Here is a 24,091-nt window from a genome sequence, read left to right on the forward strand (position 1 = left end):
GAAGGGAATATAACACTATTGGTTCTGTTGGACCTCTCAGTACCATCAACCATGATATTTTTATGGGCCGTTTGTCCGGGTAGGGCTGAGAAGACATGGCATTATGGTGAATTTGATTGTTCCTGGAGAATCGGTCTCAGGTGTTGCTGCAGGACTTCCATTCCAACCCATGCCCATTGGCTTATGACAGCCTCCCCCAACATAATGACCTTAAGATGTTTTGGACTTCAATTCCCATCAGCCCCAGTCAGCATGACCTCAGCCAGGGGATGCTTTGCCCACGCTGTGTTCCTCCCATTGTCAGAGGTACCTGTGCAAGTGATGGGACAGCCAGGAGTCCCGGATCTATAGATTTCAGTGAATTGGAAGGATGATAAAGGAGAAGGGGCCCACTCAGGTTACTGTAATAACGTGCAATAATACATAAAGTATGAATAAAGGTATCTTTCTGGAGACAAGCTATGTGGAATGTTTGCCATACCATTTGCAGTACCTTGTCTATATTTGCTATATACTTTACAATTGGTAAGTTCCTAAACTAATTGCAGTGAAGTAGTATTTGTAAGTGATGCAAAGTAATTACATGTCAGTAATAAATTGTGGAAATTGCTACATGCACATTTGCCAGCAGCTTTTGAGTCAGCTGCAAAACCAGCAAATTGCTGCTGCAAGAAGAGACCATACTGGTCAGTGGCCATGGGCCATGGTTCAGGAGAGAATTTGAATCACAGTAGCTGAGAGTGCTCTTTATCTGGAGCTGTCAGGCCTCTTAAAATTGTCAGGTCTTTTCCTACATTGTTTATTTGCAAATAATAGTAACAATAACTATTATCCTAGTTTAGAAAATCAAGCTATTGGAATAAGGTCCAACAAGCAAAACATCAAGGCTTAGATTATAAGGTAAATTAACACGCATAGCAACCCTAATGCATATTTACTCAGAAGTAAGTCCTGCTATGTTCAATGGACCTTACTTCCAGGTAACAGTGCACAGGATTGCAGCCTCAAAGACGTTCGTGGAAGGAAAATATTGAACCTCTCCTTCCACTTAAAAACCTCTTCCAGGGGAGAGCAAGGGGGTGGGCTTCTGAACAATATAGGGCCAGACATAGAGGGGCTTTTGATAGGAAGGAAGAGATTGGAAACTGTGAACCTCCTTGAGTTATCTTAGGATTCAAGTCTAGTTTGGGACTATTCTTCTCTCCTCAGCAGCCCCCATACACCATCCCACATTGTGTGCAGGGGTGGGAGGATCTAGCTCTTTGAACCATTATTGGACTATTTTGGCTACAATTTTATGCACTCTTACTTGAAAATAAGCCTCATGGAAGTCAGTGGGGCTTACTTCAAAGTAAGCATATACAGGATTATGCAGTTTGTAGTCAGCATGAACTACAAATGCTTGACACCATATACAGCATTTGAAAAGCTTAAGTCTCCCATTAAAAAAATGATTCAGAGAACAGGATATAAAATGATCGGTGCACCATACAAATGTAAAGTGTTCACAGCTCCCCCAGACCAATGTAGGTCAACAGAAACATAAGTTTGAGAGGTACCGTGTAAAATACTATGGGACTAGCAGCAGGGGCTGAAAAAAGTCTCTACATGACTGAATGTAACCCCTAAGAAGAGATGTGCAATAACCTCTGGGGGAAATTTCAATATCATTCAAAATTCCTACAAATGTCTCAGCTGTGCAGAACTCTCAAAATCTGCCTAACATATTATTTCGGGTCAGAGTCACTGTTATTTAGAACTGCCACAATCTGTTTTCCTGACTGGACTTCTGTGCCTTTATCAGTTGCGTGATGTGCAAAACTAGAGCCATTCTCATTTCTGCATCCCTATTCTAGGAAAAGCTTTGTCTGTTGAATCTGTCTGTCATGACCCATTAAAGTCATGGGAAAATAATGGTGGCAATCCAAAAGGATAGTACTAATAATATTACATGTGCACAGCAAATGTTAAGATTTCTTGTTTTGCTCCTTTCAGGAATAACCATGGATAATATTGATTCCTCCTCCCTCCCTCATGGCATCTTCTAAGGAACATTAAAAAGATTAGTTGTAGCAAAGTTATTCTGTAAGAATTCAAAATTATAATTGATCATGTTTAAATGGATGTTTCAATGACAATAGGCTTCCGCGCAGACCGGGAGTGGGGAATTGTTTTTGGGTTCCAACTCCCATCAGCCCTAGCTAGCACTGCCAATGGTGAGGGATGATAGAGATCGCAATCCAGCAACATCTGGAGGGCACCAGGTTCCCCATCCTTGCAAAGACATAAAGAGGTCACGACTCCAATATAAGAAGCCCAAGGAATTGCCTTATAAACATTTTACAAGCCTCAGACAACTTTCTTTTACCTAACAATTTGCATCACAACAAATCAACAAAACGAAAGAGAAAGAAAGAAATGGGAATGGGTTACACTTAGTTTGCTCACATTGGCTTTTTAGAAAGGTGTGAAGCATGGGACATTATGCAACATCGCCCAACTCTGCACATAGCTTTTCAGCAAATGCCCAAATATTTCTGTCACCCCACATTTCTGGGTGACACCCCGTCCCTCGTAACCATAAGGCAAACAGCTATTAGCCTTCTCTTGTTGACGGGAGCGCGGGGTGAGCGGTCGGAAGGGGGGGGGGGTGAGCTGCACATGATCAACCACGCTTGTGAATAAGTCTGTTGGTTGTTGCCATGGCTACGAAAAGCTACTGGAACCCAATGAGCTGTCTGCAGCAGTGCCGAAAGGACCAGCCATTTTGCGCGCGGGGGGGTCGCGGGGGTGCGAGTGGTGGAGAAGGAAGAGTGTAGCGTATTATGCTGGGCTTTACTGTGAAGTAAACAAACAGACGCGCGCACACGCACAAAAAGAGGGGGGAGATTTATTGTGAGGAAAACGAAGAAACCTGCATATTCGGGATTAATTAATTAATACAGCAGGGAATGCCTCCAAGCTGCCATTTTGACAAGCCGGTTCTCACTCCTCCTCACGCCGGAGCTGAGAAAAGGTGGAATGCAGCGTGATAAACGCGACATAGCTGCTATCTCGGCCACTGGGGCGGCTTTTGTGTGTGCGTGGAGAGGGTGGGGGGAACCAAGGCTCCTCTGCAATGTTATCTCTCTAGCTCGCCTGCTGTTTTCAGAGTGCAAGCTGATGACCCCAAAGAAGGGTGTTGCCCTCGCCTAACATTGATCTTATACGTGGCTGTTGCTTTTATAGAAGTAAGGAACACCACTAGCTGAGAGCAAGCAAGCAAGCAGGTGTGTTGCAGCTCAAGACGGGCTCTGTCTTGTAGGCTGTGCAAAAAACCTCACCACCACCCTCTCAGGTTTGTGTGCACTTCCTATTAACAGATTGCTGGCTTGGGAGCATCTGGCTGTGGATTTAGTCGGAGAAAGAGGCTGCTGCTGTTCACGCGCTTCCGAACTGCTCCCAAAGAGAGGTAAGCTTTTGTTCCCCCTGCATCTCCCCAAAGACCTAGGTGGTGTATATATCACTTTCATAAAGTTTTTAAAGCCCCCCACGCCGCTTTTCCATTCATTTGCATGAGGGATTTGAAAATAATCATGTTTATGGCGGCGGGGTCATCATTTCTTTCAAGATGCAAATAATTGGAATGTCAGTTTTGGAGGGTTGTAAGCTAGCCTTTCCATTTGGAATCTGTCCCCTCTTTCTTCTGTGTCACATGTACTCATTCATAATAGACTTATGGGTTCCTTTTGTAAACCACCATTTGAAATACGGAAAATCAGTATTCCAGGACTTAAGAGAGAGTTTCCCCAAGTATAAAATCTACGCCCTCGAATCTCTCCATCTTTCAGTGTTGACATTTTGCTCAGCATTAACGTCCTTATAACTAGATTAGAAGAACACTGCCACCCTCCCTCACGGCTGCTCTTATGTTGCATTGTATTGTATTGTATTGTTAGAGTATGTAGGTCATAAGGGAAAGCAGCGTTTGCACTCGTTTCATGGACTGCATGCCCCATTGCTGTGTTTGATTAGTTTCTGATGCTTGCACTGTTAAGAGGCGAGTAGGTATGAGAGGCAGCTCACACCTCCTTTTCAAAGAGCTCCCACATACCACACTCCTCCAGAACACACCCATTGTATGCCTCACTTTGGAGATGACTTGAAAGAAAGGAAGCCAGTGTTCCACACGGACCACAAATGAGCTAGACCGAAGAAGAGAGTGAAACTCCTTTGAAACACAACCTCAGTGGCAGAGTGCTTGTTAAGAGCAGTGGGGACAAAGGAAATTAAAATACCCACACGGATGGAATGCCTACACTGAAGCAGAATTATTCTGGTATATGTCTATGTGCTAATCCGGTAGGCTTCTGGTTCCTGTATAAATTGTTCCTTGAAATAATAATTTATAAACCTGGCCAATAAAACTACAATCTGATCACAGATAGAGACCAGACAATGTTTAAATTATAGTAGACGATAGAAATGTATTCCATATTAATAGCATTCCCCGCTCCCAACGCCATTGTTTTTGGCTGCTTAGAATGATGTTGAAAACTGGAATGCATTGGCTGTTTTATTCCAAAATCCCATATGTTTTCAAAGAACTAATGGATAATTTTTACACTTACATAAAAGAATCACTGCTTGATTAAACATTACAAACAGCTGTGCCTAAGTAGACTGGTAAATTAGTAACAAAGGTAGCATTATGTGCTAGGTGTCAAAGTCCAAAACATTTTCAGATGCCTTTGCAGTGTATATATTTGTACATTTACTAAAGGAGATGGGTACATGGTGTACTTGTTGTGCACAGAATTGCATATTCACTTTTATGATCTCTTTTCTATCTAGTCCTTTTGAAACCATCTCTGTTTTCTGTTGTGTTTATTGCTTCTCCAAGCACTTGAACTGGTCCATTGTATGTTTTTTTCTTCTGTCTATTATGCTTCAAGGTGTCTGGGGGGCGGGGAACCTAAGCTATTTCCCCATGAGTTCTGTGATATGTCATTCTTCATAGTATCTCATAGATTCTGACAGTTTAACATGCATTTATGCATGCTGCTCTGTGCAAGGTCTACTGTTAACACCAAAGGATGCTTCCCGCATTACAAAATTCTTGCAAGGAAAGCAATTTCACATATAGATGAATATGAAACCCTGTGTGTAGATCATAATGTATGATGTTTGTAGACACGAGTTTTGTATCATGTACATGTACTGGAAACTGAGCGTTACTTTTAATTTTATAAGATCCCTTTTTGATGGAATGTTGTGATGTGTGGAGCACACTCTGTTATGGGTCCTCCCAAGTGTTGCCAGGAGTAATATTTGAATGGAGCTACACTGCTTAGAACAGGGATGGGGAATTAGTCACCTACCAGCTGTTGTTGGACTCCAGCTCCCATTAACCCTAGTCAGCATTGCCAGTTGTCAGAAAGGATAGGAGTTGTAATTCAACAACATCTGAAGGGCCATAGGTTCCCTACTCCTGGATTAGAGCCTACTTTTAATTTAAAAAATAGTCTTCCTCTGCTTTTTAATTGCACATTGATTTCAACCAGAAGTAACACACTAGTGTTTCAAGAGCTGATTTAGACATTTAGAAAAATCTGGTTGTACAATCATGAAGGACCATATCATCCCCAGAGACTAATGTGATCACCAGGTCACTGTCACTTATTGAGAATAACTTCCTGGCAATTATTTCCCCATTCCCAGCATGAGATCCCTTCTCAGAACTCAGAGGAGGGGAAAACTCCCTCATCCAGTTCTCAAGCAGAAATTTTGGAGAGGAGCAGGATCATTCTCCCACTTCACACTCAATTTGTAGACACTTGGAAGCAAAGGTGAAAATGCCTCTTGTTGCTTTGGACTTGGGAGTGCCTTCAAAGCATGTGCAAAAGGGATCTAAATGCTTCCTAACTGCTTCTTGAGATTCCCCTCAAGCAATTAGTAATCAAGTGAGGAGGACAGCCAGCTCTGTCCCCTGCACCATCCCCATGTTGAGATGGGGAATGACTCTAGAGACTCTTTTTGGGACCCTGGGCATATATAGTAATTTGAGAAACTCTCATGAGCTCCACCACAAAATGGCTGCCAAGGGAGGTATGGCTAGTCATAAAGGACAAGTAACTTGCCCAAACAACTGAATACAAGGTGGAGGTCAGGGCTGAGCACCACACTAGACAAGTCCTTTGAATCTGCAGTTTTGAGTGCCAACAGAAATCTATTTAACACAAGGTGCAAACCCTTTTTCCCTCCCCGCATCTTGTCTGATGGTCAACTCATTGTTCCTTATCTCTTTTGTCTCTCTCACTCTGAATCACCACCTTTTTAATGCACATGTCCCATGCATTAAAGCCTCCCATGCACACACATCCCTCCTTTCTTCTCATTGCAACCACACATGAAAACCATTAGAATATAAGAAGAGGCATGCTGGATCAGACCAAGGGTCCATCTAATCCAGCACTGTTCACAGAGTGGCCAACCAGCTGTCAACCAGGGATGCAGAAGCAGGACATGGTGCAACAGCACCCTCCCACCCATGTCCCCCAGCAACTGGTGTATATAGGTTCACTGCCTCTGGAGGTAGCACATAGCCATTACGAATAGTAGGCATTGTTAGCCTTCTCCTCCAGGAATGTACTCACCCTTCTTTTAAAACTAAATTGGTTGCCATTACCACATCTTGTGGTAATGAGTTCCAGAATGTAACTATGTGTTGTGTGAAGAATTACTTCCTTTTATCTGCCCCGAATCTCCCATTATTCACCTTCATGGGATGACCCCAGGTTCTAGTATTAGCCACATTCTCTACACCTCTGTCAAATCTCCACATAGCCTCCTTGTTTCCAAGCTAAACAATCCCTGCTGATGCAACCTTCCCTCATAGGGAAAATGCTCCAGTACCTTGTCCTTTTTAATTGCCATTTTCTGCACTTTTTCCAGCTCTACAATATCTTTTTTAGGTGTGTTGACCAGTGTGGTCACACCATAGATTTATATAAAGGTAATATGATACCAGCAGTTCACTCTTTTTGAGGATCCCTGCAAAATCCTCTTCCAATCCCTTTCTTACACACATGTAATGTTGCTCCATCCATCCATACTAGCACACAACTGCCCTCAACTTCTCAGGTTGATCCCAGGTGGCTCTCCCAGCCCCTGCTGCTCTCCCTCCCTACTGGCTTTCCTGACCCTAGCTGCCAGCTGGCTTACCACTGCTTTCCCAAGCACCCTCTCCCCGGCTTGCAAGATCAAAGTGGCAGGAGATCATTTTTCTTCCCCCCCTTCATTTTCTTGGTGGCTGGGTGTGCTACAGAGGACGGGAAGGATAACCTGATGCATGTACATAGACTCCACCTGAACCCATTGAACACCCTTTCTTTGAGTAAATCCTAGCACAAAGTGACAGCTTGAACCCTTTACAAAATCCTCTGTGCTTGCTAGAGAATGTGTCGGGGAAGGGGGGGGCATGTAAGAGCCATCATAACTACCAAGACCAGTTATGATCCGCTTCAAAATGCCTGGGAGGATTGCCAACAGGGCAACCTCTGTGTCAACCAAGGGCATGCTGTGTTGACACAGAGTTTGCCCTCCTGGCTATTATGGCTGGTAGCAACTGATGGAAGAATGCTCTATATGTGTCAAAGTCCTTGTCTGCAAAAACCTATGTTTGTTTGGGGTAGGTGGGTTGGCAAGAAGGGTTCTAGTGTGTTGACGCATCAAGTCTCAGGACTGGCTTTTAGACAGCAGCTGTAAAGAGACTTAGTCATCGGTATTCTGACTGGCGTCAATGAGCCCACTTGAAATAAATGATTTTAGCAATGCAGCCAAAGAATGATGGAAGATCCCATACATCTTCCAAGTAATCAGTACAACAAAAGCCACTTAACATTTTTTTATTGTGTTGATGGTATTAATTTGAAAACAGTTAATTTCTAACTTCATGCGCTCAATCTTCTTCATTTTCAACAGAAAAATGCCATACTTGTCCTCTTTAAAATATATTATTTTGCAGTTCATCTCTCTCTCCTCTATTGAACAGCTGCATATAAAATGTATGCATGCAATACTTGCTAAATTCATCTTTAAAGCACACCACTGGTATAGTTTTCTTTCAGGAGACAGAAGGTTCCACTAGCAGGACACTGAGAACTAGGCTGCTCATCTGCTAGTAAGATCTTTCAGCAGAATTGAACTTTTAGAAAGTGAATCAGCAAAAACAAGAAAAACCTATGTTGAACATATAAAGCTGCCTTTATACCAAGTCAGACTATTATTTATTTAAAACATTTGTATCCTGCCCTATATCATTAAGATCTCAGGGCAGCATACAGATAAAAGCATACATAAAACAATAAATATACAGAGCTAAGAACAAATTAAACCATGTTGTATTGTCTACTCCAGGAGTAGGCAATGTGGGCAAGAATGCTCCTGCAGACACCCCTTTTGGCACATGCCAAGATGTCCTATCCCTTCCACCTTTTTTTTTTAAACTAACACTTTTTCTTACATGTGGCTGGGATTGCTGTGAAGCAGGGTTTTGTTGGTCCTAAAAACTGTGGGTTCGAAGGAATTGTTTAGAGTGTTGGGGCTCAGACCCCACCACTGCCTTGAATTCAGTCTTTTGTGCAGGTAACGTGGCCCTTGACACACATCCAGTGGAGCCGTTTTGAAGTGGTTTCCCTGACAGTTTCTCAAATTGCCAAATGTGCATTTGGCCCATAAAGCTTACCTACCCCTGGTCTACTCCAATTCTCAGTTGCTATCTGAAATCTTAAGCAATGGTTTTTTCCCACCCCTGGGACCTGAAAACATTTTGTAGCTAGAGAATCCAGGGATTACATTTTGGAATTTCTTTATGCAAAGTATGTGCTTTGCCACTACAATATGTGCCCTTCCCATATGGTGTTATACATTTGTAGGATTGTAAAGCCTTTTTGTTATTGGAGGAGTATTGTCTTACTATTAGGTAAGTATTGTAGGATTGCAGCCTTAGTCTTCCCCCCAAAAAACTTGTAAAGGTAGGTTATGTTAATTTAATTTATAAAATGCATATCCTGCCTTTCCATTTTTACTCTCAATGCACCTTGCCTTACATTAGTGACTTGTCCAAGGCCACGCAAACCACAGCTGAATGGAGATCTTAACCTAGGTCTCCTACATCTAAGCTCTGACTTCTAATCTCTGAACAAATTTTGTATTTTAGCTGCCAATGTCTGTTCTTCTAGCAAGTGTTTTATAAATTTAATATGGAGGAGGTTTGGATGCTATGTTTGTTGGGTTGCAAAAAAGTTCATGGCGCCATTATTTGGTAGAAAGTTTTCAGAGTGGTAATAGATCTGTTCAGTGATTTGCAGAGGTTTGGAGTGACTTACTAATGATAGTGTCAATTCCGTTGTTGTTTTGCCTGATTCAGACCATATTACATGTTACAGGGCATCCACATGTATTTTATTTGCATGCCTATATAAAACAGGGGGTTGGTGTGTATTATATACACAGAAAGGAGCACACAGTTGAGGGGAGCTACATCCTCTGTCCTCCACTGCCTTACCTGGATCTGCCCCTTTTAGCAACTCCCCTAGCCCAGCTGAATTCCAGCATCAGAGTTGGGTTAGAAGTAAATTGCCTGACGCAACTGAGTGTGAGAAGGCAAAGGAAGGAGGGGGGGTTATATGAATGGGTCATACCTACATGTGGCTGCCCCATCATATCTACCCATACTCTGTTGGGCCTGACAGCCAATCTGTGCTTAGGGAGAGGGCAGATCTTGGCAAACCAACCAATGTAAAATCTAGGCATGATTGAAAAATGATGGCCAGTGGACTTTATTACATTTATAACTCACCTTTTAGCTCAAGATGGTGTCGTCATTCCCACCACTATGGAATAATTTCTTTGGGCACTGAGGACTGGGGAGTTCCTGGACTTGGTTATTGTACTTGGAAATCCAAGGTGTGGTATTTGAAGAAAGCATATCTAATAGGAAAGAGATTCTGTATGACTCAGCCTTATATCGACAATGCAGGTGAGCAGACTACCAAGTGGTTAGGTAAATTGTGTCTTGGTAAATGGTGAGCTGCATTATTCCATCTGTTTCATGCTTGCCCATCCCTTGGAGTGGGTGGGCATAAAACTAGTGTTTAACAGAATGCCAATGCTGTACAGATTTTATATGTCTATAAATCACACAAAGACAAAACCCACAGGAGCCATGCTTCTTTATTGATAAGGGTGTGAATCTTCCAGCTTATATTTGTTTGTCAATACACTCATTTTAAATTACAGTAATTTAGAGATATTTGTCAAAGGCCTAATTTTCACAGAGATTGTAAATCTGTCTGGGCTGTAACTCTTCAGACTGCAGGTGGGTGGGGCCTCACATTAAAAAATGAAAACAAATTCCTCCACATGCAAGAGAAGGCTAGCATGTCAATTTTAAATGTGGAAGGAATTTGTGTATGTGGAGGACCACATGAACCCCAAATCCTTGAACCAGAAGCGGCACACAGGTTTACCACTTGCAGGAAAAACTAGCTATCTGTGTCTAAAAGCCAATTTAATATGGCTGTCTATTCCCCTGAGCTAATATTTCAGACCAGGCAGAGTGGGGCTATTCTGCATTATCAAGAAAATAATGTATCAGGATATAAAAAGCACAGGAAGTACCTGAAGGATCACCTTCCCCTGTATATATATTCCCCTCATACACTCTGCTCAAGTTCCTGCTCTGACTGCAGGTGTTTGGTAGGAGTTTGACAGGACAGGAGCAGGCGTTTGCATTTATAACTTGCAGTTGTGGCACCAACTTTGTGGAATGACTTCCAGGAGTCCTTTTCACCAGGTGAAAAGCTCTCCCTTCCAGAAGGCATTTGGCACTAGGTGGGATATAAAGCTTTATGAAATAAAAATAAAAAATAAGTAAAATAATGATGCAATTGGAGGAGAGAACAACGTAGCACATGCATGTGAGTATGTGTGTGTAAAATACTAAAATAAAATCTTAGAGCAACAATGGCTAGTGATTGCTATCCGAAGAAAGCCCCCTGCACTGTGGCATATCAGAAACAGGAAAAAGGAAAAAAAAGTTTAGTTCCCAGGATGTGTGGCAGTTTAAAATAGGGGGTCATTTTACATGATCAAAGGCTTTGGTAACTTTACTTCCCTTGTCTTTATTTCTGGTGAGCCTTGGAGCCTTTAGGTTGAAAACTCTTCACCACGAGGTGGAAATGCTTAGAGTAGACCACTTCTTCAGAACCACTGCTTAGATTTGTGTTTTATTTTCTATCTCCGAAAATCCTTTGCTATGGTTGCTCTCTTCTCTAGCTTGTTGTTGTTGTTGTTGTTGTTGTGTTGTTGTTGTTGTTTATTCAAATTGGTTGCATGGAACTGGAGAAGTTTGTTCTTCCCTACCATAGAGTATTTGGGAAGGATCAGCTGCTTGGGAAGTTTCCTTCTGCTCTATGACTTCTTTGACTTCAATGGGTCACTAGGAGTCAATCTTTGCAATTTATCTCTTTTGTGTGAGGATGGCTGATGCCTTGTTCTGTAATGCTCTGTGTTTAGATTCTGTTTTTGTCTCTTTGTCCATAAGGACTAATGTGCTCTGCTCCAACAAAAAAAAGTGAGAAAATGAAATAAAGTAAAAACAGTCATATGTTACCCTTCAAATCTTTTACAGGTTTGCTACTAAGCTCATGTCACAACCCACAGTTAGAGAACACTGAACATAGTGATTCTGTAAATTTATTTTTAGCTTTCATACTGAGAGTCAAGCTATTCATGATGTTAAATGTGTGTAAGCATTAGAGCAGCTTTGGGAGGTGTGATATTCTCTGGAAGCTGATATTGGCCCCAAAAGGGAAACTTACCGTAGCACCGAAAGTAATCATTTTTAAATTTCACCAAAAAGAAGAGTTTTTAACTTGTTTTCCTTGTTGCCATTGAATAAGGTGGCAGGCACAAATGGAGATGTTGGTTCATTTCACTTTAGTTTGGTGCACCTTGTTTTTTCACTCTGTGTTGATGACTTGACTGTCCCATCTCAGTGAGTTTGCCATATGTCCAGAAAGAACTTTTTAGGATGAACAGCAGTTGAATATGTTCAATAAAAGGTAAAACCGTTGCTTTCTATTTGCATTTTGTAGCATACTAAAGGTTTCTAGTACAATGCTGCATTTACCTATTTACGTGTTTTTGGTTTTACATCAGCTTCAAAATCAGTGAGCCTGCATGGCTGGGATGTACATCCAACTTTTCTTCCACATAGACAGGATATGTGATACAAAAAGTGAAAGAGATGATCAAAAGTTCTGTTTAGTATAAAGTTTGAAAACATCCTCTAACTAGGGATACTTATCAAATTTCTCCCATCCAAATATCTCTCTGGATGTCCAGATTTCCTGATCTGGTTTGTGGAGCAGCACCAAGCAATTCTTGGTTTGTGTTTCCTGGCCTTTGTTCAGACTATTCATTGCTTAGTTTGGTGCAATTTTCTATTTGCATCTTTTTTTCCTTTACCGCTAACCAATGTCCACAAAGACCAGATCTACACCTTGTGTCAAATCATTACGATCCCATCATGGTAATGCTATATCCCTCTTGCACATTTAAACCTTGTAGGACACACAACAACATTTGTTGCAGTATTTTGGACGATGTCGAATAAAGAACAGGAAATAATACTATGAAAGTGGTATATAGAATGTGTAATGTGTCCCAATAGTTACCAGTGCACTTCAATACCACTGTAAAGCAGTATTGTAGATTTAGCCCATGACATTAGGAGTGCTTATTAAAACACTGTGCACAGTTTTTTTTGGGGGGGGGGATAGATTATTTTGTCGTCCCTTTCTAATCATTGCACATAATTCACTTGTGTACATCAGTAATCTGTAAGGAAACAGGAGATGCAACCTGAAAACTGACCAACCATCCCAGATTCTCGTTCTGAAATTTATTTTAGAAATGCTTCAAATTAGACTAAAAGGTGTGCAAGTTAAAATCAGGACAGAGAGAATCCATGAAACGATAGCAAAATGGAATGGGGGACATCACCCATGCCTGTCTCTCAGTACATTACTGATGCCGTAAAGCAGGCATTTGCTGTCTACAAGAGGATTCTTTCTAGTGTTGCAGAATGAATGTAGCAGGTCCAGGACAGTTTGCATCCTTAGTGGTTTGAGAGAAAAGAGGGGTTTGGCAGGTGCTCTGCCAGTTTGCAGCCTTAACTCTTGCAGTGCTAGGAAGAATGTGTTTTAGTGGGGTATACTGAGTAGGGAATGACAGCAACATCATGGGATATGTTATATTGACATTATAAGGACATTATGCTGGAGCCAAGGAAGTGTTCAACTACTTTGTTGTGCCTAAAGGATCATTGGACTTCCCCCCACTAGAACAATGATCCCTGCCAGCCCATGCTGTAGAGAAGCTTTCCCCAATGGCCATGCTGGCTGGGAACTATGCAAGTTGCACTCCAGCACATCTGGAGGGGCACCAGGTTGGGGAAGGCCTCTTGAAAAACTAAGCATTTCATAAGCAGTTTGTGATATAGGATGATGATCTGCCATTCGTTGGAGAAAAGTAACCCAGGTGAGATATCCAAGTCTTTGTGTCATGCCCAAGTGTATGCTTTGGTATCCCTGCCAAATATATCAGGGCAGATATTTAGGTTGAATATCCCCAGAAGTACTTAGAAGCATGTAATAAAACTAATGCTAAATCTCTCTTCACAATTTAGTCCAAAATAATAACTTGACAACTGTTGAGTGCACAACTTGGATTTTCTTTTGGCTGTGATCCTATACTAATTTATTCAGGAGTAAGCCCCATTGAACTCAATGGTTCAGTGTTCTTGCATTTTTAATAGAAGAGAGAATTCCAGAAGATGTAAGCTCCACTTGCTGAAATTCTCTCTTCTATACAACTGTTAAAGATGCAGGAGCCCTCTCCTATTTTGCATCTGGCCACCTATTGTGCGGTATAAAAATGTAATAAATAAATAATAAAATAAAATCTTGCATCTTGATCTACAATTTCTCTCTGCGTTCACCTTTTCAGGATCATCACGTATAGCATACTTCTCTTTGAATTGCTTATATCCTGATTAATGATGCTACAAATCAAGAAAATACAAAATACAAAGATCTTTGTTCTCATATGCTGAACCCCTTACTTTGAATGTGTTTATTACTGTGTGTGTTTGTTTGTTTTAAAAACTGTTTACGGACAATGTATTTTCTCACCTTTAAATATGTTTGCACCCTTTTCAGGGAGCGCTGATTTGCGTGGAACTGTGATGTTTGTTGTTTTCAGTTCAAATGTTATCGATCTGATTAGATGGTGAAAAAATTATCTTTCAAAAATCTAAATCTGGTGTATATTGTCTATCTTTTTATAGCACCATTGCATACCTTTTAATATTTTGAAAGAACAGCTCTGCCTGAAGCCTTTATACTAAATTGTGAACACAAATTTTGTCCTAATTAATTTTATTATACAATTGTCCTTTATTTTGCAGGTTTAAAACAAAGGAATTGTTTTTATATGACACCTTAATTACCAAGCTGTAAAAGACGTGAGAGATATCATAGTCACCCTGTCACCTCAATAAAACTTGTCATTTTAATCTGCTGTCAGGTTTCTTAAATTGTAGCTGCGTAAAATGTATTTTCTACTGTATCCTTTATGTTTTTCCAGAGCTCCTATTAACTATTTCTTAAGACAGATGTGGTTGAGTCGAACGGGAAAGTAAAGAACAGAATAGTGTAGTGAATAAGCAGAATCAATAAAAGCAGAACTCATACTGATGTGTGTGTGTAAGACCTAGCGGCAAATTAAACCATTCCATGTCAGAAGATCTGTTAATTTATAGGACCTATAGCTCACTCTGAGAAAATAAGAGCTATAGCTGAAGGTTAAAGGAGATTATATCCTTCATGTTCCAAACTGGAGCAATTTTACATTTTGAAATGAATGAATTTTCACAGTAAACACATTTGACTCTTTCCCTCCAAATATTTCCACATTCTTTTAGATGGCAAGTTGTCTATTTCTGGCATTTTAAACCACTGTCACATTATTATTTTTAGGAATATTGCCTTATTTGGGGAGTCATTTAAGGGAGATGCATGTGGGAATAGGTTGAGAGAGAAAGAAACATTGATGTCCTTGAGTTTACTTTGTGTTATCACAACATAAGTACTGACTGGCCCAGCATAAACGTACAATAGAAAGGTACATCCTTCAGGGTAGAAAAATTATTCCCAACATGATCATGCATTCCACAAATTGATTCTCCACCTTCTTTTCTACAAGGAATTATGAAACTCTTGGCCAAAGTTGTGGTTATTTTTGTGAACCGCCCAGAGAGCTTTGGCTATTGGGCGGTATAAAAATGTAATAAATAAATAAATAAATAAATTATTTCCCCCCTTTTTCCTGTTGTAAAGCTCTTAGAGGCTCATTTCTGGGACTCAGGTACCAATGGAAGTTATAGGGAATAGCTGGCTTGATCTGTTGCTCTACAGTGCAACTGCTAGAAGATGTACCCAACAGGATCAGGTGACCTGAAGAGCCAGTAAGGTCCCACCTGGCATTATATAAGTGCTGCTTCAGGCCTAGTTCTTTAGTCAAAGCAACTCATTCCTTATTGCCTGAGCTGCTGCAGACCCCCAAGGAATCTTCCCTTCTCATTGCTAGCCTGACACCTCTGTAGTGATCACAACCTCCTCCCTAAATAAGTAGCCTGTTTGAACAAAGTGAAGAATATTTAATAGGCTATCATGGTGTTAGGTGATGGCTTGCATTGTCCTACTGATAACTGAAAAACCTGATGTCCCCTCCCCTCCAAAATCAGCTGTATAGTTTCACATATTTTGATTCTTAATAATTTAAGTTGCTGAAGATAAAAAAATAAAAATAATTTAAGTTGCTGCTGCAGCACTTAAAAGGAATAATATTAAAAACTATATGAATGTGTGCACATGAGAAAAAGCCGGAAGAAGACCTAACCGCTAAATGAGAGGTTGACAATTGGACCATTAATAAGTCAGTCTTCTGAGACCATAGCTTTGACATACTTTCAGATAACCTTGTACACAGAGTTCTTTGGAAGACCTCTTTTCCTTAGGAGTCCATTTACAGATACAATATCATGTAACCTGATCTGCAATAGAGATTTTTATCCTGTCTTTAAACAAGCACAAGAGAGGTTTTTAATTTGCATTTTGCCCAGCTGCACAGTTGCATATGCTTAAGAACAACTACACAACATCTGAGTCACAGGGAACTCTTCTACCTGATTTATGGTCTTTTTTATACACAATTCTTAGATTCGAGACGTATGCAGTGTTCTCAGGGCTACTAGCCCTAGGAGAAATTTCTGTTGGAAGTCTGCACCTGTTTGAGCAGTGCATGCCAACATGATATATGTGTCTACTTGTGTGGTGAAGCACAAGGGAAAAACCTAGCCAGTTAACTTTGGTAAAATACAATTCCATTCTTATGACAGCGAGACTCAAATGACTAGGGAGACTTAGATCAAAATTAACTCCTGATTTAAAACCACCAGACAGCGTTTTGAAGTCAAACACATTTTGAAAGTTTTCTGAATAGTGAATCCAATTGGGGAAATGATTGAATACTAGGATATACATTGTGAAAAGAGAGATGGGGTGTTTTCTTTTCTTTTTAAATCAGCTACTTGTCTTTAATTCCTTATCATGCAACCAACTATTAATCAAATTGATGTGCAGATTTAACTACAGTGGCTCACTACCACCAGTTTTAAACGGGTACAATATTTCTCTGATATTGGTGGTTTTTGCATTAGGTGGTCTTTGTAGAATGATTTCATTCACATGAGCAGCAGTTTTGGCTTGGGAAGTTACTAGTCCTTAATTAATTCACCATATTGATCACACTGAAGGTCAGTGCTTACAATACCTTTAACTAGGCAGCACTCACACGGACAAATGTATTGTGTGAACTAAGCAATTGCGGATACAGGCAGCAGGAATTCCTGCATTTGTAACCGCTGGGGGGAAAGTCACATTGTTTTGGAAACTTCTTACTGCATCCATGATAAATACCTTTATGTGGTATATTTGTACATATTAGGACAAATCCACTCATGCCCAAAGGTGGTTTGGGCCACCTACATATTTACAAAAGTCATGTGTAAAATGAGAGCAGTTAAAAAGGGGGAAAGAACAGGATCATGGAAGAAGTATAACACAACTCCTATACTATTTGTTCATGTGAATGTTAAAGGTGTACAGCTCATTTTTCCTTGACTAAGAGTCCATACCATCAAAATTCATACGGGATTGAAAGTATAAATATCTTCCAAACTGCTGCTCTTCCAATTTACACAGCTTGTATTATAAGATGTTTACAGAATAATAACCGTGTGTGTGTGTGTGTGTGTGTGTTTATGTTTAAATGACCTGAATCCAAAGAATAGGGTATCAGTATGACACAAAAAGCAAAGATAGCCATGTTGGTGATAAGCGAATTCTAAAATGCATATTAGTGCAATGCATTTATGAGTCCAGCCAAATGATTACAAAATGTGCAAGCTTTTGAGATCCTCAGATTTCTTCATCAGGCAAGAAGTTACAAAAAACAGGATAGGAGGTGGAGGCAGGGGCAAAGGAAGCAAAAAAGTGGAGTTGTTGGTAAAATCAAGGTCATGATCAAGCAGGCGCCATGACTTCAACACCAACTCAGCCTCCCCGCTTCTCTGAACTCGACCTCAACTTGCTTTTTGTAACATCTTACCTGAAGAGATCTGAAGATCTCACAAGCTTGCACATTTTTTGCAATCGTTTGGTTTGCCTTATAAAAGCTTTACACTAAATAGATTTTGCAGTTTTAAATGATTTCCTTTTCATTGTGCTTGGAGCCTAGCATACTTAAGATGTATTAAATGTGCAATAAAACCAATACTTCTGTAGGACAAATCACCTTTCAAGGTCTATGCGTGTAATTGAATGTATTTACTAAAATATTTATAAACATTTAAATCATCCACTTCACATTATCTTTACTCTTACCTTCATTATGTGGAATGTAAATGCTGAGGGCATATACTAGTCATTTCATACAGATGAGGTCCATAGTTGCTACATTTTGATGCATAGTTTGGTCGATATTTCACTTCTAAAGAGTCTGTTTGAGAGAATATTGCAAGAGCTTTGAAGAACAGACAATGAAGGCAGTTTTAATCCTCATACATCGGTGAGCATCACTGATTTGAAACTGAGCCCTTGCCACGTCAAGAGATTGAGAAGGCTTATCTCCAGACCAGCACATTTCCCCAACATTTCCATACTTCTATGCCATCTTTTTTTTGGGGGGGGGGTTACTAATGGTTCCTTGAGATTTGGAATGGCTCAGTTATGTTTCTAACTTGGTTGGACTTTACGCACAAAAGCTCAGGTTATATTTTCCTGTTTGTTAGCATGTGGGCGCCTTTGTCTTTATCGGATGTGAAAAATCAACAAAAAATAAACATGAGAAAGAAGCCATCCTTGTATAATTTAAGAGCTATTTCAGAACTTCAATATATAACATCAGCCCTCTTTAAATGTAAGAGGACCATGGGCTATGTTGCCTAAGTAGGATGCAGTTTCAGTTAATTACAGTCTGAACCCAAGTTAAAGAAAACAGAACTAAACAAAAGCACACTGGTCTTTAAACACTATCCTTTCCTGTGTAGATTCAGGTAACCATTTCCAGTGGCGGCTTCTTGTGAATTCTACCCAGCATCTGCAACAATATGAAGAACCACACATCTGTTCCTTTTGATCCATGCAGTGAGGAAAACATTACACCTACATAATCAAATATTGGATAGTGGTTGTGATGTTGCAATGTTCAGGAAGGATGCTAACGACCATGAACAGCTTTCAAAGGCATTTTGAGAACCTGTTGGCCATCCCACTACTATAGTTGGAATCTATCCCTGATTCCCAGCCATCTAGAATATGAGCTCAGCTCACCGCTCAAAACAGGTACCAGTCTGCATTGCAAGATGACACACACACACACACCCCAAAAAAATCAGTTCTGGCTTCCTCTTTCACCTGTTAGTACCAGTTGTGATGGGTGTCAAGATACAGGTCATATTGCTGGAAGGGATGTAGAGAAGATGGTTGAAAATGATAACCTCAGACAAAGGGTTGGATGATGATGATTATCCCGCCTTTTGTCCAATGCTGGGCCTCAAGACAGCATTACAGAATTTAATACATACACATTTAAAACCTATAAATAGAAATATACAAAGTTAAAAATATATTAAATATATTGCAATATTAAAACGTTTAAAGTGACAGTTTTTAAAAAGTATTTGGCATAGACTGAGGTCCCAATTATTCGCCAAAGTCCTGCCGGAACCAAAAAAAAAAGCTATTTGCCAGCCTCCTAAAGCACATCAAGGAGTCTAGCTTTCCTAGGAAGAGAGCACTGGAGCAGCCACCAAGAAGGCCCTCTCCTGTGTGCCCACCAGGCGTGCCTGTGATGGTGGTGAGACAGAGAAGAGCTTCCCCTGAAGATCTTAAAGCATGGGCAGCCTTGTAAGGGAGAATACAATCTTTTAGATAATCTGGACCCGAGCAGTATAGGGTTTTATAGGTTATAACCAGCACTTTGAATTGTGCCTGGAAACAAATTGGAAGCCAGTGGAGCTGTTTTAACAGAGGAGTTGTATGCTCCCTCTAACTAGCTCCGGTCAACGCTTCAGATTTCAGATATGCAACTGGGCTGGTGGAAGCACACTTCACCTTTTCCTCCCTGTGAGAGCCCCTCTAGTCTCATGAAAATGTACACAGAGAGTCAGATGAATATGGTGGGAGGCGAGATCCCTCCAAATCATACCAAAGTACGTTCCATGAACAGAGCCCTTCCATCAATAGAAGGCAAATTCTGGATCCAGCCCAAAATGTTTAATAAGTCTGAAGGATTATATTATTATTATTACTATTATTACTATTATTGTTGTTGTTGTTATTATTATTTTCCCACCTTTTTCCCTCAAAGGAACTCAAGGAGGCATGCATAATCCTCTTCCTCTCCATTTTATCTTTACAACAACAATTCTGTGAGGTAGGTTGGTCTGAGAGTCTGTGACTGGCCCAAAGTCACCCAGTGAGCTTCCATGGCCGAGTGGGGACTAGAGCCCAGCTCTCCCAACTCCCAGTCCAACACTGTAGCCACTACACTGGCTCTCAGAAGGATCCTTCTCTTTCCAGGTCTGATGCTGCTCCTGCAAGTTTAAGTTCCCAACTCTTTGGCCTAATCTACACCTACCATTTATCCCAGGGTGGTCACGAGGTCGTCCCTACTCGCCCAAATGATGCACAGCTGAACCTGGGGTGAACCAGGGATGAGCACTCAGTTCTCCTGGGATAGCTGGGACTGCTTTTTTTCCTGGTTTTTTCCCCATCATCTCGGGACCATTCTGAGCTCCGCAGCAGTGTGGCTCTCCCGGGGTCCTCCCTCTTTCCTGCGAGTAGTAGAACTCAGGAAATGGGCACAGAGCTGTGTGTGGGGTCCATGGGAGGAGAACATTTTCACCATGTTTGGGATGGTGCTTGGCATCTTCCAGCGCCAAGTTTGTTGGTTTGTATTTTTTTAAAAAAATCTCACTTTCGCGCAGGATCGCAATTGCACAAATGTCTCCTCCCTTTTTTAAAAAAAAGTCGCCCCTTACTGTCCCCCTCTGTGGTTCCTGCCATGTTTCTAAAGCATGCTAAGAAGCAGGCAAGAGCCTTTGAACACTGCTTCTTAGGATACTCCAGGTTTATTCTAGGAATGAGACTTCTATGACAAGAACTAGAGAGTCCATTTCTAGAGGGTTTCCTCTCTCTCTTTTCCCTGGTAGTCTTGGGGGCCAGGAGACATCAAAAGGTAACATCAAAAAGACCCCTTCTCTCTGCACGCACTCTTCCTATGAAACTTTTTTTTAAAAAAATGACCATGCAAGCAGTAGTCAACTTCTTTCACCCAATGTTTGCTCTCTAGAAACACAGAAATTTAAATTATTCTTATAAATCTGCAGACAGAGTGTGATCAATTATTAGTGCAAACACAGAGTCCCTAACCTCCTCTTGTAATCTGAACATCCGTCCATCTTTTCTCAGCCAAAAAAAGCACGATACGCTTCCCACAAATGTTTCAAACTAACACAACCTGCAGTACAATTAATGGTGCTCTAAGGGGAACTAATATGGCAAACAAAATCCATCTGGTGTATCTCTCTCTTTTGCCAGCAATAGCTAAAGTAGCATGTGATAAATTGTTTATTTGCTAACAATAAGTGACTTCAGTACTTGAATCCTTGTGCCATATCAGCATATTTTTAACTTTATTTCTTAGGCTGAAAAGTGCTGAAGTATATGGATAAGTCTTCCATACATTCTGTAATGGAGAGCCAGTTGATAGAAACTAGGTTCAAATCATCACCTGTCACTAAGAGTGAAATGACATCATGTATCATGGAAAAATCACACATAGTGAGTTTTCCCCTGATTTATTTATTTATTTATTACATTTCTATACCGCTCAATAGCCGGAGCTCTCTGGGCGGTTCACAAAAATTAAAAACATTCAAAGTATAAAACCATAATATAAAATACAATATAAAAGCTCAACCAGATAAAACAGCAGCAATGCAAAATTACAAATTTAAAACACCAAGCTAAAATTCACCTATAGACTGTTAAAATGCTGGGAGAATAAAAAGGTCTTCACCTGGCGTCTAAAAGCATATAATGTAGGTGCCAAGCGAGCCTCCTTAGGGAGCTCATTCCACAGCCGGGGTGCCACAGCAGAGAAGGCCCTCCTCCTGGTAGCCACCTGCCTCACTTCCTTTGGCAGGGGCTCGCGGAGAAAGACCCCTGAGGATGACCTTAGGGTCCGGGCAGGTACATATGGGAGGAGGCGTTCCTTCAGATAACCTGGCCCCAAGCTGTTTAGGGCTTTAAATGTTAATACCAGCACTTTGAATTGGGGCCGGACCTGGACTGGCAGCCAATGAAGCTGAAAAATGACTGGTGTAATGTGGTCTCATCGGCCAGTCCCTGTTAGTAACCGTGCTGCCCTGTTTTGTACCAGTTGAAGTTTCCGGACCGTTTTCAAAGGCAGCCCCACGTATAACGCATTGCAGTAATCCAAACGACAGGTTATCAGAGCATGGATAACTGTAGCTAGGCTATCTCTGTCCAGATAAGGGCGCAGCTGGTATATCAGCCTAAGCTGATAAAAGGTTCTCTTTGCCACTGAGTTCACCTGTGCCTCAAGTGACAGTTCTGGATCCAAGAGCACCCCCAAACTATGGACCCGATCCTTCAGGGGGAGTGCAACCCCATCCAGGACAGGGCAAACATCACCTCACCGGACAGATGAACCACCCACTAACAGTACCTCCGTCTTGTCTGGATTGAGTTTCAGTTTATTAGCCCTCATCCAGTCCATTACCGTGCCCATGCACTGGTTCAGAACAGCCACTGCCTCACCTGGGTTTGATGAAAAGGAAAGGTAGAGCTGGGTATCATCCGCATATTGATGACACCTCAGTCCACATCTCCGGATAACCTCCCCCAGTGGCTTCATGTATATGTTAAACAGCATAGGGGATAGGATAGAGCCCTGCGGAACACCATGGCTTAGGAGCCATGGCACAGAGCAATAATCCCCCAGCATCACCTTCTGGAATCGGCCATCCAAGTAGGAGCGGAACCACTGCAATGCAGTACCTCCAACTCCCAGCTCAGACAACCTATCCAGAAGGATACCATGGTCGATGGTATCGAAAGCCGCTGAGAGGTCCAGGAGAACCAACAGGGTTGCACTCCCCCTGTCTCTCTCCCGACAGAGGTCATCCCACAGGGCGACCAAGGCAGTTTCCGTTCCAAAACCAGGCCTGAAACCTGATTGAAATGGATCTAGATAATCCGTTTCATTCAAGAGTGCCTGGAATTGTCCCGCAACCACCCGCTCAAGCACCTTGCCCAGGAAGGGGATATTAGCCACCGGCCTGTAGTTGTAAGCATCCTCTGGGTCCAGGTTAGGCTTCTTCAGGAATGGTCTAATTACCGCCTCTTTTAAAGAGGCCAGCACCACTCCCTCTCTCGAGGCAGCCGGCGATCCCCTCCTTATTTGATGTAATGAGCCATGAGGGGCAAGGGGCAAGCACACAGGTGGTCGACCGGACTTGGCCAAGCATCTTGTCCACATCCTCGGGCCTCAATAACTGAAACTCATCCAATAAAACTGAACCGGACAGCGCTCTGAGCGCTTCTATTAGTGGAGCTGCATTAGGTGTGGTGTCCAATTCATGACGAATCTGAGCGACTTTATCTTCAAAGTGCCGTGCAAACTCGTCACAGCATGCTACCGAGGGTTCAACTATCTCACACCCTGGCCCAGAGTGTAACAGGCCGCGAACCACCCGGAAAAGCTCCGCCAGATGACATTGAGAAGATGCAATGCTGGTGGAAAAGAACTGTCTCTTTGCCACCCTCACGGCCACAGTGTAGGCTCGATAGTGAATTCTAACCCGTGTTCGATCAGACCCAGCACAAGTTTTCCTCCACCTGCGTTCTAGCCGTCTCCCTTCTTGCTTCATTGCCCTCAGTTCAGGTGTATACCAAGGAGCTGGCCGGGCTCTGCTCAGAGGGAGAGGGCGCTTGGGCGCAATCGTGTCAACCGCCCGAGTCATCTCTGCATTCCACAGACCGACCTGGGCTTCAACAGGAGCACCAGCCATACCAGCAGGAAAATCCCCCAGAGCCCTCTGGAATCCATTGGAGTCCATTAGCCTCTGGGGGCAGACCATTTTAATAGGCCCCCCCACCTTTACAGAGGGGAAAGGCTGCCGAAAGTCTAAACCTCAATAGAAAGTGATCTGATCATGACAAGGGGGTAGATGTTAATTCCCCCACTTCCAGATCACCATCCTCCTGCCCAGTTGAGAAAACCAAGTCAAGTGTGTGTCCCTTTGCATGTGTTGGGCCAATGACATGTTGAGACAGCCCCATGGTTGTCATGGCGGCCATGAAGTTCTGAGCCGCCCCGGATACAGGAGCCT

At 41.8% G+C, this 24,091-nt stretch overlaps 1 protein-coding gene across 5 annotated transcripts in view; it reads left to right on the top strand.

Annotated features, from left to right (window-relative positions):
- Window positions 1-3,201: 3,201 nt before the first annotated feature.
- The window catches only part of SORBS2 (sorbin and SH3 domain containing 2), a 216,773-nt gene continuing 195,883 nt past the window's right edge, over window positions 3,202-24,091 (top strand). For 3 of the 5 annotated variants that reach the window (XM_063135628.1, XM_063135630.1, XM_063135629.1), the window contains exon 1: window positions 3,220-3,451. The gene's annotated coding sequence lies outside the window, so the exon portion shown is untranslated. Of the gene's footprint in view, window positions 3,452-24,091 lie in introns of all 5 variants that reach the window. The other 2 variants (XM_063135627.1, XM_063135631.1) reach the window with 2 other exon arrangements.

The sequence above is a fragment of the Elgaria multicarinata genome, chromosome 10 (genome assembly GCF_023053635.1).
Source record: "Elgaria multicarinata webbii isolate HBS135686 ecotype San Diego chromosome 10, rElgMul1.1.pri, whole genome shotgun sequence".
Classification (NCBI taxonomy): domain Eukaryota; kingdom Metazoa; phylum Chordata; class Lepidosauria; order Squamata; family Anguidae; genus Elgaria; species Elgaria multicarinata.